The sequence below is a fragment of the Vulpes lagopus genome, chromosome 12 (assembly GCF_018345385.1).
Source record: "Vulpes lagopus strain Blue_001 chromosome 12, ASM1834538v1, whole genome shotgun sequence".
Lineage (NCBI taxonomy): Eukaryota > Metazoa > Chordata > Mammalia > Carnivora > Canidae > Vulpes > Vulpes lagopus.
Window position 1 is genome coordinate 81360342 of NC_054835.1, and position 13464 is coordinate 81373805.

The following is a 13464-nucleotide window of genomic DNA, read 5'->3' on the forward strand; positions in this document are numbered from 1 at the left end:
GGTCTTTTGCTATATGTTGGCAAATTGAACTCCGATAAAAAAAAATTTTTTTAATAAATAAAAATTAAAAAAAATAAAAAGTATTATTGCCAAAACAGAATCAAATTAAATTAAATTAAATTAAATTAAATTAAATTAAATTAATAAATAAAATTAAGGATGTTGGAAACAAAAAAATTAAATAAATAAACATAAATATTAAAATGGGAGAAATCTAAACAAATTGGACAAAGACAAAATATCACATGTATAAACAGTATCAGAAATGAGAACAAGTGATTTAAACATGAAAGTGATGAAGACATCTATAGGCACCTTTGTTTTTGTCAGCAAATTAAAAAAATAGATGAAATTAAAACATTCTTGACAAAATGTGATTCTAATCAGCAACAAATGAAAACATGAAAACCATTATTTTGTTATATTTCTTTAATGATTATTGAATACTATATTGCCACATTAAGAAATTTAATAATTTATTCAGCAATTAAATAATATTGTAGCCTTTAAAGAAACTTAATAAGCTATTTAGTGCTTTACAAAATAAGTATCAGATTTGACAGTTTCACAGGAGAGATCTAATAAATATTCAAAGGACAAAGAATTGTTGATATTTCCATTTCTGCCGGTGTTGCAAGTGATATTCTCTTTAGTCCCAGTAGGAGGAGGTAAAACCTAAGGATTTTAAAGGGAAGCATCAGAAAAGAAACTGAAAACTAAGAGGAAAACACAGACTTCAAAATTTAACTCCACACACCTCTGTGAAACATACTATGAGTCTTGAGGCAATTCCAAGTTTTGCCCCCTAGGTTAGGTGTTTTCTGACCATTCTAAATGAAGATATTTGAATTTTGTGACTAGGGAAGAGTTGTGGTGGCAAAACAATATTAAATGAATGGACTAAGGGAAACTACAAAGTACCACCTCTCCTCTCTTACACCTCCTTCTTTTTTTCTCTGTCTCAGTCTCTCTTTCATTACATCTCACTCTCCTCTCTCACTCTCCTCTGTCTCTGTCTCTGTCTCTGTCTCTCTCTCTCTCACACACACACACACACACGCACACACAAACACACTCATAATCAAGGGAGACTTAATCCACTCTGTACCCTATAGATTTGAGAAAGAATAATAGATCTATTTTTATTTTGATTCTTTTCTTTTCAGGAAAGAAGTATCCCCTTTGATCATTAGGTGGCACCAAAGAGCAACATAATATGCTCAGATCAATAAATGTTAAGTAAAAGAGAAAAACTAAACAGGTCCTGCAATAAATCATCTTCAATTAGACAGGCAGGACTGGACTGAAGTAATAGTAAATAAATTTATTTAAAAATTTCCTGAAAGATCTGTCAATCACTAAAGATCATAGCAAAATACTTCAGTTAAAACTTCCACAAAAAAATAAAATAAAAAAAATAAAACTTCCACAAATGGGCAGCCTTAGTGGCTCTGTGGCTTAGTGCCACCTTCAGCCCGGGGGCATGATCCTGTCCCTGGGATCGAGTCCCATGTCAGGCTCCTGGAATGGAGCCTGCTTCTCCCTCCTTCTGCCTGTGTCTCTGCTCTCTCTTTGTCTCTGTGTCTCTCATGAATAAATAAATAAAAATCTTAAAGAAAAAACTTCCACAAACATATGACTTGATCATATGAATTATTTTATCTTTGCTGATAAATAAGCATTACTAATTTGATTTGTCTAGATATTTCTATCACCAATGGATCAGCTTCTAGATATTTAAAATCATTAGTTACTAGACATGAAATGCACAAATAAATTTGTTACCTACATGCATGTCTTTCTTTGTTTTTTTGAGTTTATGTTAAGACTAAAAACATCCCTATGGGGTAGGGATGAATAGCTAACTCAATTTCAGTTCAATTTATATTTCAAGTGCTGAATGTTGCTGATGAAACAGTGATGTCTGTTCTTGCCCTAAAGAACAAAACATCCCTATGGGGACTAAAAACATCCCTATGGGGTAGGGATGAATAGCTAACTCAATTTCAGTTCAATTTATATTTCAAGTGCTGAATGTTGCTGATGAAACAGTGATGTCTGTTCTTGCCCTCAAAGATTTCACAATCGAGAAGGGAAGACAAAAGTGTAAGTAGGCAATTAAAATATGGTGTCAATATAGTACAATGTTGATTATGTGGAAGTTAAACACTGTCCAAAAGACCTCAAAGTAGGGTCACTTAAACAATGGAAGGGAAATGGTGACAAAGCAGGGGAAGGCCAGGAAGAGCAGGGATGTAGTGAAGTCATAGAACGTGGAGATATTCTACATGAAGGAAATAACTAATGCATAGGGATGAAGGAGTAAGAGCTTCATGCATTATTGAAACCCAAAGTTTGTTGTGGATATACCTTTCAGAAATGATGAGTGTGCTGGTTGGTAAGAGATGGGGCTAAAGAAGCCAGCAATGGTCATATCATGCAGGGATTTATGAGTGAGTTTAGATGGTTAACAATTATCCTATAAGCAATGGGGAGCCAATGGAAAAACAGGTACCATATCAGCTTTGCATTTTGAGAGATTCCTTGTTATTGGAACACAGATCAGATAGGAGCAATATTAGAGACAATGAGAGGACTGAAGATGACTGGCACACTGTAGAGAACAAAAATGGAGTCTGTCGTGTCAAGTAGGGTCCTGTGTCAAGCAATGATACAAGTAGTTAAAGGTTCTGTGTTACAAGATATCGCCAGGACCAGCACCAGCTGACCTCCCAGAACTGATAACAAGTAGAACCAGAGAAGGTCTGTAGGGGCCAGAGACTCATTAAAAATAAGGATTTGGGCAGGAAACTGTCAGAGTCTTCAGACATGACCCCCTCTATGTCTGACCACTTAAAATAGGCAACTGTCACCCAAAGTTCTGCCCACTTGATCTCCAAAAAGAACCAAAATCCTTCACTGCTTGAACATAAGAAGTAGTAAGTGCTAACAGCTGGCTGGTACCTCAGACTGAGGCTTATCTCAACTACGCACCCACAGACTGACTTTGTGTTTGGTTTGTTAACTTTCTACACCCTTCTGTTACCTTGCTTGTTGTGTAGTTTCTCTTATGCCCTGCTCTGTGTGCTGTGTAAGAAGCCAAGTTTAATCACCTGGTGAAATGTCATTGAATTTGGAATCCTGCACCTGCTTTATAATTGTGATTAACCTTGCTTTATGATTGAATAAAGCGGACATTGTGGAAAGACACAGCTCATGTGTGCACCTTCATAATATGCTCTTGATACCTAGACATCGGACATTTGGTAGGTAGACTCAAAAAACCATTAAGTACTACATTGGCAGTTGGGGAAAGAGAGAGCTGTCTGAACTGAACAATCGAGGGGAGATCTAGAGAAACAAGAGCTGGCTCAGGCAGAAGGTGGTATGTTCCTTTTAGACTTACTGAGTTTGACATGCCTGTAAGGCTTTCCTGATCTTTTCTGCAGAATTGACGATGTCAAGTGAAAAGGTCTAACACCTGTGTGTTATTTCCCTTACCCTCCATATCCTTGCTGTGAAGTTCATTACATGCTCAAGGTCTCTTTAATCTGTCCAGTTTTTTTCCATCCCCACCAACCTTCTTATTTTAACATTATCATCTATTATTTGAATAACTTCAAAAGGTTCTGAACTGGTCTACCTGTTTTCACTCCTCTCTGAAGCCAGAGTGAGCTTTTAAGTACATATTTCTGATCTTGTTGCTTCCAACCATAATCCCACTTAAAACCTTTCAATAGCTCCCTGTTGTTCTCAGGATTAAGGCCAAATCCTTAAATTGGCCTACAAATCCCTGAATGGCCAAGCTCATATATCATATATCACCCCAACAAACAGCAGGTCCTCCCAGTCCTCAATTGCATCTTGATCTTTCTTCAATAGGCTTTGCACATCGTGCTCTATTTTTTCCAGAGTTTCCCTTCAATACTCATTTCAGCTCTCTCATTCTATTGACTAACTGCAGCTTTAAAAGCCAGTTCCTCAGGAAAAACACTTTAACTGACCTGTCTAGATCAAGCATCTCTTTCACAGCATCCAGACCACCATGCACCTCTCTATTGCTGAACTTGTCAAAATTGCACTTTTGCATGTTTATGCTGATTGTGTCTCCTGACTTTCCTGACTCCTGACTAAGTCAGCTTTCATGAGGACAAGACTCAGTCTTATCTTAACTCATTTTGGTGTTTGAAGAGCCTAGTCTGATGTTGGCAGATGGTGAACACATACTTTTTACTTGTTGAATAAAGAAATGAAGCAGAGAGGTACAGAGCATATTTTATATATGGATATGAAGCTTAAGAAACCAGTCTGCACAGGTCATATGAATCAGGTGTCTTTTCAAATAAAAAGTAATAATCATTATAATCATAGAAGTGAATCAGGTCACTCAAGGAATGCATGCGAGTAGAAAAGAAGGAAAATAGGAAGGGAAGGAAGAAGGAAGAAAATCAAGGCTATATTGATCACTATTCTCAGTTGCTGACATACAAATCTATTCTGTGTTTAAGCAGGAAAAGAATGCATCAAAAGATATTTAGTAGTTTGCAAAATTTAGTTCAGAGATCCAGGCCTAGCACTAGACAGGAACAGTGCTAAAACCTTAAAACAAAGCATTTCTAGGGAAATACTGAAGCTCACACAGATTATGCCAGTTCCCTGAGGACTTATAGTTCATATAAATGATACTAGAGAAAAAGCACCAGAAAGTCTACCACTCTAACGAGCAAAAAACTAGTGCCCTCAACCATCGTACTCACTAAGAGGTTAATTCCCCAGATACCTGCTTCTTTATGTTCACTGAATTTCCATATGTAGTACCTTGAGAATGAATCTAATGAGCAGAACCCAGGTCACATGTCTTACTGTAGTAGTGAGGGAGGCTCACAAAGTAAAATTTTAGATTTCCACCATGAGAAGATGAGTCATAATATGAGAAATTAGCAAAATGCAGAGATGGCATTCTAAAGAAATTGAGTACCACTGCACATAAGAAATATATACTACAATGCCTCAGAAAAAAAAACCCTGAAAATATCAATCCTCTCTAGAAGGCAGCTCAAGATACTAACAAACCAGATGAAAAAAGTACGTGCCTTTGAGTTGTTGAGTTGTGTGAATTGTTGAATTGTGATTTGAATGTTTACTTTTTTCTACTGATAAAAGAAGTTGCTATTGCAGAATCAGTCATTATATATCATGGTAGTGTTAGCTCTGAGGTTGAATATCTAGGTTCAGATCCTGGCTTTGCCACTTTCTACCTTGCCATGGATAAATTGTTCAACCTCTCTTAGACTCAGACTCCACATCTATAAACTACACATAATTTTATAGGTTGTTTAAGGAATAAAAGGCATAATTTATATAAAGTACTTGGAACTTTAATTATTCAATAAATGTGAATTATTATTATTATACTAAACAATCTAATGGTGATTTTCTAGGTGCATGGAAAAGAGCAAAATAAAGAATATAATCATTAAAAACCTTGGAGACTTTCCAATAAAATTTCTGATACACACAAACACAAGTGATTAATATTAATATTATCTCTACATCTATATAGACCACACAAATATGTCACATAAATAATATAAATATAACACACACATATAAATTACATACATATGCATGTACATATAAATATAAATAAACCTAAATTAGTTTCATCTAATGCCTAATACTGACAGTCTTACACAGACATAATATTTACCCTCTCAACATAACCTCATAATATTTACCTACCAGTTATCTATCAAGTTTCTGTTCTGATTCTACCCCGTTCATCAAGCTTTACCAAATATTCCAACTGGAAATACATTTTCTCTTTTCTTTATAGTGATAAGATCTCTTGGAAGACTTACCTTCTTCTACTTTTATTATAGTTGATGTTGCACTCATTTATTTCCCTTCCTATAGTCTAGTCTCCACAAAGAGAAGGCCCATATTTTAAAGTATCTTAGTATCATTTGTACACTAATCTGCACAGCCTAAATCATTAATAAGTATTTTTGAATACATAAGTAAATAAAGAACAGTTTAGTCGTTTGGGCTTTGTGTAGACTCAAATTTCTATGGGACTAGGCAGTTAACAGCAAAAGGAAATGAACAAAGCAGGCGGCATATAAGTTGAAAGGGTCTAGTTGAAAGTGTGTTAAATGAAAGTGCATACCCTATATAAAGCAAATACTTACAACCTGAACTGTCAATATAGCCCTGTAGTATGGTAGACCTGGATTTGTGAAGTTACCTGCTATATCAAGAGAGGCTACAATTACTGAATTATGTATGAAAGATTTTTGATGTTTTTAACATTTGAGTGTTTCAAGCAAAAGAAAATATTCAGCCTTTGGGATTCTACATAACCATCTCAGATACTGTAAATGTGCTGAGTAAGCCAGAGGTTCAAAAATTTATCTTCGGGATCCCTGGGTGGCGCAGCAGTTTGGCGCCTGCCTTTGGCCCAGGGCGCGATCCTGGAGACCCGGGATCGAATCCCACATCGGGCTCCCGGTGCATGGAGCCTGCTTCTCCCTCTGCCTATGTCTCTACCTCTCTCTCTCTCTCTCTCTCTGTGTGTGTGTGACTATCATAAATAAATAAAAATTTAAAAAAAATTACAGCAATAAAAAAAAGAAATCTACTATTAAAAAAAAAAAAATTTATCTTCCCTATTTCCTCTCCCTTCTGCTTTCTCCTCATGACTCCTATTCCTGATGTTCTTTTCTTCTAAATTCCCACATCCTGTCACACAGTAAATTCACTTCTATTCTCATCTTTGATATGTTTGAGTTTGAGCCCAAAGGCATAGGTAAGCCTCTTTAGGATCGTTATGACCATTTAGCCACTCACAAAAGCAAATGCCTCATCTGCAAACAGGTGGTTACGGAGGGGAATTTGAAGATGAAGTCTCAAGGGATCAAGGAAGACTTGGAATCATCAGCTGAATTGGGGGGATGAAGCATAATACAAATTTCATCTGGTTAGTAAGGGGAAAAAATAGGTTTGAACCTTATGGACCAAACGATGAGATCAGGCCAAAATGCATTGTAAGAAAGAACGAAGTCCAAAAGCAAAAACTGGGTGAAACTGATTTCTGATTGAGACTGTCTGGGACCTCAGTAGCTGCTGTGGTTTTATGCTAGCCATTTACTGGTTTGATATTTACTGGTTAGATAATGATCTAGGGTTGCTAATTAGAAATTTCAACCATATTTAGCAACCATATTTGTTTTATGAATATTAAATATAAATTATCACTTTTAGAATTTCATTTTCAAAGTATGTCTTTCTTCTCATTACCTAAGCCATTGATCAGTGCCCATATTCATATCATGAGGCATAATAGTATTATCTTTGATGATCAACATTTTTCTGTACCTCTTTTTCTTTTTCAAATATTAAAGGATTAACTTTTTTTCCTGAGCTCAATATGGCTTCAAATCCTGAGGATAAGTTTTTATAAATTTTGCCAAATTATATTTTAAATGGTAAGAACTGATATATCAATATTAGCAGATCAGTAACAGAACTAAATTCTATTACACTGTATCATTCAAGTAGGTAACAATTTTCTAGCCCCTTCCTCTCCCAAATTCTGAGATTCCAAATTTAAAAAGCATGTGTGAAGTGATTACAGTTTGCCTCTAGATTCCAGTATAATTAGCCTGTTACAGAGTCAAAGAGTAGCGTGTTCTTCTTCACATTTATACATTAGTCTTGGCTGAAGATATTGACACTGTAGATCTCATGTCACTGAAATATCCTTAGCAAAGAATTTCCTGATTCTGTGTTTACCTTTACTTAGACAGTTACCAGTTAGTTCAGAACATTTCTAGGAAGTGTATTGTGTTGATTTTCCAAGTACTTTATCTATGACATCCTAATTTCACAATGCCTCATTTTAACTTTTTTTTATTATTTCAGATTCATGAATGATTATATGCCCCCAAACACAATATTTTCCTCATCATTTGTCTATATTTTTTAACCCTTTTAAAAATATAACTCATATAATTTTATAAAAAGTATCCATAAACATAACATATTTAGAGATCATAAAGTAATTAATGTACTCCTGAAATTGTATTTATCTAAACACTAACTTAATTTTTTTAAGTTTTCATATAAAGTCCATTTAGTTAACATACAGCATATATTAGTTTCAGGTGTACAATATCATGATTCAACACTTCCATGCATTCCCCAGTGCTAAACACTATTTAAACCAATAGCAGAAACCATAAAGAGAACTAAATTTGATTTCTTAGAATAAAAACAGCCATGTAAGGTATGGCATATCAATACAGAGCAAAATAACTTCTTTGTTATTCAAGAAACTCTGAATTACCATTTGGTAACCACGTTTTATTTCTTTTAACTGTTGAAATTCTACTTGTTGGCTGTGTATATGGGTCAGGCACATTTTTAGGTGCTTAGCATACATTAGTGAACAGTGCTGGCAAGGATGGCTATCTTGTGGCACTTGGATTCTAAAGGAATGTAGTGGAACATAAACTTTTAATAGACATAACAAAAAGTATACATTACATTAGAATATGGCACAGAAAAGAAAAGAACTTGGGAGGCATGGCCGACTCTTGATTTTGGCTCAGGTCATGATCTCAGAGTTGTGAGACAGAGTCCACCTCAAGTCCCATGTTGGGCTCCCTGCTCAGTCTGCATGAGATTCTTTCTCTCTCTCTCCCTCCACCCCTCCCCTCTCTTGTACATGCTCTCACACAGGCACACCTGCATGTGCTCTCTCTCTCTCCTTCTCTCAATATAAAAAGAACAAAGCAGGTTGACAGGAATCAGTATGGTAGGATACAATAAGTTGCTTGCCACACAGAAGGCACTTGTCAAATGACAACTGTAATTCCCTTTGCTACCAATTTATTTATGACTTCAAGTAACAGAGTATTTCTATAAAATCAGATCTACTTAACATCAGGGTAAACAATGTTTTCTGAAAGAATAAATTTGTTCACTTAGAAGTGATATCACTTTTATTTTGATAATCATATTTCGTAGGTTATCATTTTTATTTCATTTCCAAGTTCCAGGATTAAGTACATGCATGTGAAATAGTATCTGTTTGGTTTTAGATGAATATTAAAAGGCTATTCCTATTTATCTACCACCCTAACAAAGTCTAGAACTTAATTCCAAGTGGCAAATTTTTTGGCCAATAATTCAAATTTTAATTGTGATATCACCAGTTGGGTTCATCTCTGCAGCTCAACTTTTTATAACAAAATACTTAAATGGTTTTCATAGAAAGCTGCCTAGATCTTTCAAACATTACTATGGATTATATTTTTATTATTCTTTGTGTTTCTTACCTTATTTTCCTGCTCTTTCTCTTCATTGGCTAACACGCATACCAAGTTTCAGATTGTTCATCATTAAATGATTGAATCATTGAATAATTCTAACTGATAAAAATGAAATACACTAGAGGGTAAAATATGTGAATAGCTATTGTTTGCACAGTATTACCATATTTATTTTACACCTAAAAGCTCAAACCCATAATTATAGGTTGGTAATTGCTGTCTCTAAGACACAAAAATCATGGTATATTTCAATCCAAGAAATGTAATACTTCCCAGTTTTTAATATATTTACTCCCATATCTGTTTAGAAATATTGCATCTCTATTAGATACAACATACTTTGAGGGTTACAAGAATAAATAATAATGCTTTACCTTTCATGGAAAGAAAGAGAGAGGAAAAGAAAAAGAACGAGCAGCAGGAAGAGGAGGAGAGGAAGGGAGAAAAGAGAAAGTATGAACAGAGACTACACAAACTTTATCATTATGGATGTTTTGGCTTTTTAAATACTTTAATAGGAGTTCAATGTACTATAAAAGTTGAAAGTGAGCATAAACTACTTCCTACTGAAGCAATCAGGGAGATGAGAACATAGCATTCTTCGAGGGGAAAAGAGGAGTGAGGAATAATGAATTTAAAGTTATTGAACCCGGGATCCCTGGGTGGCGCAGCGGTTTGGCGCCTGCCTTTGGCCCAGGGCGCGATCCTGGAGACCCAGGATCGAATCCCACATCAGGCTCCCGGTGCATGGAGCCTGCTTCTCCCTCCGCCTGTGTCTCTGCCTCTCTCTCTCTCTGTGACTATCATAAATAAATAAAAAAAAAAATAATAATAATAATAAAGTTATTGAACCCTTCTATTCATAATGTATTTCCAGATCTTTCTTTTTTTATTCTCCTTCTTTATAATAACACTAGGTGTCATATTATCATCATCTCCACATTACAGTGGAGATTCATAAACTCTAATTTCCTAAAGTCACACAGTGAGTTTTCTCTTTTTCAGAGACTATTGTTTTCTCAAAATATCTTAATGAAACACCATAGAATCCCTTCCTGTGTCACCAAAGGAAATTGAGACCCCTCCAGGATATTGCTTTGGTTTTTCTAAACACTTTAAAGTCTTCATTCTGAACTGTTGCTCCTGGCATCAACTCTGGTGACTCCATCAAAATGTCTTCATATTGGATTCTTCTTCGTGTATTCTTTTCATACAAGCATGAACACATGCTTCCTCTGCTTTCAGAGATATAAATTATACAAGGCTGTTGACTTTGTCAGAATTCCCTTACCACTTAATGTCAAAGGGGACTATAGTGCAGTGGAAAGGAAAAAAACAACAACAACTCTGAAACTAAATGATCATAAATGACCCTGACATCCATTAGCTAAGCTCCAAAAGAAAGTCTTTCACAGGACTTCATTCTTCTTGACACCAACTAGCTGTCATATGCTGTTGTTTGCCTCTTCTGAAATCAGTTATTCATAACCTATCACACTTAGCTGGATTCAAGCCTCCTAAATCCTTGTCCTAAGGTACCTAATGGAAGCCAAAAATGAACTAGCATGTTAATATCTTTTTCATCTTTAATAGATGTTCTTTTACATCATTTTACAAAATAGTTCAACGCCTCTTTAACCTAAGCTTTACCAGTCAAGGTTTTGCTAAGATTTTACAAAACTAAATGAAGCTAAACACATTTTTTAGGAATGACAAAAGAAAGAAGAAATGAAAAAAAAAAGGAAAGAAGAAATGTCTGCCTTTAATTTTATATTAATAAAAACACCTTTTCTGTTTGCCTAACTATGCTATTCTATGGAGCTTGATGCTGAACTGAAGTCTATGCTATTTCAGATTTCATTCTTTTTCCATTAAGTTACTTCTTTCACATAAAGGTAAGTATATTTCAATAATTTGGGAAGGAGTCACAAAGGCAGAGGTGAAAAAAAAAAAAACCCTAAAGGTAAGTTTGAGAAATGCAATTGGTCAGTTTAAAGAAGAACAGGTTATGTTAAAAACAATATTGTGAAAATTGGTTGGAAAGTTTCACTCCATATGTGAATAATTCAAACTAAGGTATTTGGACATAATTCACCAAGTGCCATGTAGCCAACAAAATGGAAACTTGGGAAGATAAAAGAAGTTAGATGGAAAAGTTCCACTGCCTAATGTAGAATATGGAGCTGTATCAGTTGTGTCCAAACCACCAACCTGGAACAATATCTGTTCGTCCACAGCATCCCATGTAACTGTACGCCTATCCTATTGCTTTCATTCCAACTTTTGAGCCAATAGTCTATATATTGTCTAGACACTTGCATAATATTCTCTTTATGGATTTAGTACCTATTCTATCGTTGCTATAGTAGAATGGAGGATCCAGACTATCCTTTGCTTCCCAAGATTGGCCCAGACTACCTACTGAGTAACCTTGGACAGAAAACAAGTAACAAATGAAACAGTATGCTTTCATTTTAGAAAAGTTATGTTAAATTAGTATGTTTTAATGTTCAGTTAAATTAAAAAAAATATTTTATCTCTTTAATTTTTAAAAAGTTTTTATCTAAAATTTTTTTAACAGTGGTTTCTAGTTTTCCTCAGAATGGTTATGTGTGGTTACATTGTTTCATTATATATTTTATCCAGTCTCTTTACCTACTTTAACTATTGAATGAACTGGGCTCAAGCATAGATATATATCCATTTTTGCTTATAATTTTAAGTTCTCCACCTCACTGTTCTAGTTCTTTTAGATCTCTTACCTAGAACACCAAAATTTGGAGATGAAATTGCATTCTTTTAGTTCAGCATTATGTACACAATAGCACAAAAAGTCACTAAATGCTAAGTTTAGCACAATTGAATTAATTTTTTTAGATGTGGAATTTAGGTCATTTTCCAATCTCTTGAACTGGAAAATCTTATAAAAATCAAGGACCAAGAACATTTATGTCTAAGCTTACTCGTAGGGCCCTAATACTTCCCTTTTCACAAAGACAACTAAGAAAAAATATATAATCTCTTTTAGAAAGGTAATTTAGCAATACCTGAATAAGTATTTCTAATCTAATCCATATTTTTTTATTCTATTGGTAATTTGTTTGTTTGTTTTTAACAAAGCAACAATGGTGGAGGCTTCATTGAAATTTTGGATGATATTGAGATGAGGACCATGTTGTTGTCATATACACTGGGAAGGGAAAAGTAGAAAAGTTAATCCTGACTTTTTGTGCTATTCTCTTGAAAAACTGTAAGGCAGATTAGTAAATTAAAGGATCTGAAAACTTTTGCAGAAAAAAGAAGACTTTGATAGTCTTTAACCAATATTTACCAAGTATATTTGATCATGAATCTTTTTTTCCTGGTAATATTTTGCAAAGTGCTATTTAGTTTACAAAATGCAGATTCAGAGTTATCAGTTGAATTCTGCATAGAAAAATGTAACTTCCTCAAGCTTGTTATAAAACCACTAACTGTTCCACAATTTTACTTATTTTATGCAGGATTCTTAAAGTGAAATAACCCTGACTACCAAGAAAGATGGTCCTTGTGTCAAACCTTATAAATTTCTCAAGGGTTGTATTTTATCATTTAATCTTCTTGGAATTTGAAGAAAACCTCATCTTACAGCAATTACTCTCACAGTTATAAGGATATCCATAACAAATACATCATATAAATACTATTCTAGTGATTTCTTTTCATAGATTTGAAAAGCAGCCACATTTATTCAAATAAGAGCACTTCCTGAGCAGTGTTTTTTTATGCGATCAAAAGCCAGAAAGCCAGAAAGCCAGAAAACTATATATGACTTGTGGGGACTTCCAGTTTCTTTCAAGTTAATTAAACTAATTAGAGTGAGAGTGTTATTGTATAATATGAGAAGAACTCAGAAAATGAAGTTCAAAGAACTTGTTATTCATTTCCTAACCATATGGAGAGTTATATTACCTCTGTATCTGGCACATACTTTCAAGTATGTTGCTAGGTACTAAGACTAAGACGAAAAAGATTCCTGCCTACATTCTAATGGAGAATCCAGGAAAAAAAAGCAAATAAATATATATCATTATTAAGAGATTATAAAATAGCATGCAGATATATGTTATCTATATTAAAATTTCCTTAT